This window comes from Labrus mixtus, unplaced genomic scaffold, assembly GCF_963584025.1.
Source record: "Labrus mixtus unplaced genomic scaffold, fLabMix1.1 SCAFFOLD_93, whole genome shotgun sequence".
Taxonomy (NCBI): domain Eukaryota; kingdom Metazoa; phylum Chordata; class Actinopteri; order Labriformes; family Labridae; genus Labrus; species Labrus mixtus.
This window is the reverse complement of record NW_026870365.1, coordinates 160,001-165,000: the sequence shown is the minus strand read 5'-3', so window position 1 is coordinate 165,000 and position 5,000 is coordinate 160,001.

Below are 5,000 nucleotides of genomic sequence, written 5' to 3'. Positions count from 1 at the left end.
TGAAAACAAACCACAAAAACATACAAAAACCCCACAGTATTCTCAAAAAACCACTGAGAAAAAAAAAACCCAAATCAAATCACCCATTTTCCCCATGACCAAAAAAGAAGCCCTCGTACCAAAAAAAACAAAAACAAAATAATTTAGACATCCCACATAATTCCCTCCTCGTTTACTCTACACACATTCGCACCTTCCACAAACATTCTCACAAACTCACTCTCATTCGATATGTACAACAATTTAAGATGTGCTTTCCATTCATTCACAAACATTCTCCACACATTCATTTTCTTACTTTCATACAGTGCATAATTCCTCCTGTTAAAAACCGCTTTTCTTGCAAAAGCCAAAATTATATTCATTACATTGTGATTTTTTTGTTTTGTTCCCACCCCCAACAACACCGACAATTCCCACCCCCTTTCATTCCAACACTCATTCTTATTGCATTTCCCCAACATTTCTCTTATTTTTCCCCAAAAATAAACCAATTCCCCACACGTAACAAACAAATGTATTAAATCCTCATCCGTACTTTCACATACACAACACTTTCTTTCATACCTCTCCTTATGGATCTGATGCAGGACGATGCAGGTGAAGATCCTCCTGTGCCTCAGTTTGAAATCTAGGTCAAATATTGCATGTGGTGTATGCGGAATGTTAATGTTCTTCCATATCATGTTGCTTGTTATGTCCGGGTATGTGTCTGTCCATTTTACTTCGGATGTGGGTTTCTGTATTCTATGTGTGATTGCGCACCTATACCAAATTTTTGTAGTGACATCTATAATGTTGTGTTTCTTCTCCCCTAGGCACAGGGAGATCCCCCCCACATCGTCCCGCATCACTCCCTCCTTCTCTTGGATTAATTTTTCCCATTCGCTCGACAAAGACAATTTTACATTTGCAAACACTCCCTCAATCACATCCTTTCTGCACACACACCCTTTATTTTTTAAACCCCTCACCACCATTTGTAAATCAAAATCCCCCCCACAGTTCAGTAAATCCCTTATTCTAATATATCCCGCTTTCGACATAGCTTCACACTTAATTACCCTCTCCCCATTTTTAAAATACGGGCTCGAGAGGAAGGGCAGTCGTAGCACTGACCCTCTCGTTCCGCACTCTGGTACAGTCCAGGATGAAACCTGATACCACGCACTGAGTACTTCCTGGAAAAACCGTGGCAAGTGTTTAAATGAATCTGGGTTATTGATCTGGTACAGGTTGTCCTCGTTGTAAAGTCCAAAACTGCACAGATATTGTTTGAAGTGGTTTTTCCAAACTACGTTCCGGTTCTGGTCCATAAATTTGCCTATCAATTTGACTCTTAGTGCTACTTTTTTTGTAAGTAAATCAATCAAAGCTAGTCCCCCCTGATCTTTAGCCCCTATTATTGTTTTGTGAGCTATACTCGCTGCTTTGTTTTTCCAAATAAAGTCCCTAATGGTCTTTGAAATCTCCTTAAAGGCCCAGTCCGGAAGCGTACAAGTACTCAGCGCATGATTCACTTTGGACAACACGAGAGCATTTGTTACGGCTACCCTTCCTCTCAACAATAGACCCCTCGCTTTCCACAAATTCAATGTTTTTTTTATTTTACCCACCACCTCTTTCCATGTTACATCATCACATTCATTCTCATTTTTCCCCATATTCACTCCCAACACTTTTCTTCTCTCACACACCGTTTTAAATCCCCACTTATTAACTAGATTGGATTCCTTACCTAGTAACATAATTTCTGACTTATTTTCATTTACTTTTGCCCCAGATGCTCTTTCATAAGTTTGTACATGTTTTAATATCAATTCTATATCCTCCTCTCCTTTTACCGTTATATTCACGTCATCTGCATACTGTATTATTTTTACGTTTTCCTTACCTATACCTTTTATGTTTACGTCTTCCGATATCAGTGCTGCCAGCGGCTCTGCTACCAAGCTGTACAACAGCGCTGACATCGGACATCCTTGTCTCACTGACCTTGATATTTTAAAAGAATCAGTTAGTTCCCCGTTACATTTTATCTTGCTTTCCGCTCCTGTATACAACATATTTATCCATTCTCTCATTCTCTCCCCGAATCCAAACTTCTCTAACACCTTCCCCATGAACCCGTGATCTACTCTGTCAAAAGCTTTATTTAAATCAATCCCTAGCCATATTCCCCCCTCCCCTTCCATATCCCTGACCGTCTGTTTTATTGAAATGATTGAGTCTGCTATGTCTCTGTTTGGTATACTGTATGATTGTGTTTGTTCTATGATTGTTCCTATTACCTCCCTGATTCTATTGGCTATTGTTTTCGCTATGATTTTGTAGTCTGTGTTGAGTAGGCTGATTGGTCTGTAGTTGTCCAGATTTTTATTGTCCCCCTTGTTTTTGTAAAAAATAGTAACCACCCCTTCCCCTAAACTTTTTGGTATATGTTTCACTTTTTCCATATATTTACTCAATTTGTTCACCAAGGGCACCAGCTGCTCTTTGAAAGCTTGGTAGAATTCCACAGTTAGGCCATCGCTCCCAGGACTTTTGTTTTTGTTTAACCCCTCTAAAGCACTTCTGATTTCTCCCTCTGTAAACTCACAATCACACCACATTTTATCGTCCTCGCTTAGTTTTTTCTGTAAGGCACCCAAAGCTCTGTTCACACTCACGCTATCACACTCCTGTCTCGAAAACAGGCTTTCATAATAGCCCTTTACTATTTCTAAAATTCCCTTTTTATCTGTCACACTTTTACCTGCTTCATTTAATAATTAGTTTATTTCTGTTCTTTTTTGTTTTTGTTTTTCCAGACCTAAAAAAAAGGCTGTACTCCTCTCCCCCTCATACATATATTGTATTTTACTCCTAATGGCTACACCCCTACTCTTTTTAAGTTCAATCACTCCCAACTGTTCTTTTAAATGTATGTATTTTTCGACATCTACATTATCTACACTGTCAAGCGATGCTATTTCCTCACTTAGTTGTTTTCTCAAATTCTCTTCCTTTCTATTTTCTCTCCACTTTTTCTCTTTACTATAATTGATACACTTTTTTTTAATTCTGCCTTTTACACTATCCCACCACACATTCATATCTTCACTCTCATTCCACTCATATCCCACATCATTCAACAATCTTTCCATACTTTTCACAAACATTCCATCATCCAGCAAGCTTGCACTAAAGCACCATATCCCTCCTTTACGTACATTCGTTTCTTTTCTAAACGTGATTTCTATTCCAGTGTGATCGCTCCACATATTAGTTTTATATTCAACTTCTTTAATCCACCTCACTACCTCGCATGTCACCAAAGCATAATCTATTCTAGATTGTTTTAATCTATTTAGTACAATTTGTCTCCTGGAGAACACCCTCTCCCATGGATGTAGCAATCTCCAAATATCAATGCATTGTTTCGTTATCATTATATCTTTAAGTGTCCCCCTGCTCACATCCCCCTTAAACACATTATTTTTTGACACATCGGTGGGTGTCATCGCCACATTAAAGTCACCGATTATTATACAATTCCTTTCCCACCATTTGCTTATTGCAATGAAGAACGTTTTCCTTTCTTTTTCTCCATTCGGTGCATATATATTTATGATTCTTATATTTTTCGTTTCATACACACAGTCTATTACTATTATTCTTCCTTCTTTGTCTCCATAAACCAAATTTACCCCTGTTACCCGACCCGTTTTGACTAAAACCGCCACTCCTCTCGCCCTCGACGTGCCATTGGAGCAGAAAATATGGCCCACAAAGTCTTTTTTTATGTCTTCCACCAGGGAATCATCCCACCTGGTCTCCTGCAGGCACAAAACGTCATTCTGCAAGGAAAGAATCGAATGTCTTTTTTCTTTGTTCCTTAGTCCATTCACGTTAATCGAAAATAAATTAAAGGCCATTATCATAAAAATAAAAACAAAAAAAAAGGATTTACAGGGGTTATTGTCAGTCATTATTTGTCCTTACATTTCAATTTTTTCACCAACTTTTTTCGTTGTCCAAGACTTAGTCTTTTTTGCGCACTCGCCAGTTCACCCACATCCATTTCGCTGTCCGTTTCATTGGGACTGGTGCTTTTACCCGTATTATTTAGCGTGATTTTTCTCCCTCCCGCCTGTCCAACACCACTCTCAGGCATCTCCCTCCCCTCTGTGCTCATGCTTACCCCCGGGTCTTCTGCCACGTCCCTTCCGTCTCCTTTTTTCCCTCTCTCGCTCGTTTTTCGCTGCTTCTGCTGTCCTCCCTCTCCAGCCAGCTCCGGCGTCTCCAGCTCGCACTCTGACGCCCGTTCTCCTCCGCTCTCTCTGCTCTGCTCCATTTCTCCGTCACTGTTCTCGTCTTCTCTGATCTCCTTCCTGCTTGCTCCGATCACCTCCTTCTCCTCCGCCTCCTCCTCGTACACCTCCTCCGCCTCGTCTTCATCCTCGTACACCTCCTCCACCTCGTTCTTGCTCTCCTCTCCGTTCTCACACTCACATTCATTTTCTCTTTTTTTACAGTTTGTGCATTTTGTGATGTTCGCGCTGCACTCTCGCGCAAAGTGTCCCTGCACCCCACAGTTGTGGCACATAAATTCTGGACACTCTCTCAGGATGTGTCCCGGCTGGATGCACATCCTGCACACTTTTTGTTGTCTATCATGTATTACTCTAAAGTATTCGTTCCCCATCACAGTGTTAAACTTTGTGGAGTAAGGGAGTGACTGTACCTGGTCATTAAATCTGACCCGGACAAACCTCGTTCCGTCAGCTATCATTGTTCCAGGCCACATTCTGCGTTTTATTGGTGATGTCGGTTTCACTCCCCATCCCGTCAGCTTCCAAACTATTTCCTCATCTGTGATATACGCTGGCAGGTTTAAAAAAGACACCACCAGCTCATCATTATTTAGTTCTCTCGCCACGACTCTGGTCTCTCCGATCTTAAATCCATCCAGCAGCCTTTCCTTTCCTTTAATGTTGCTCACCGTCACCTCCAGTTTT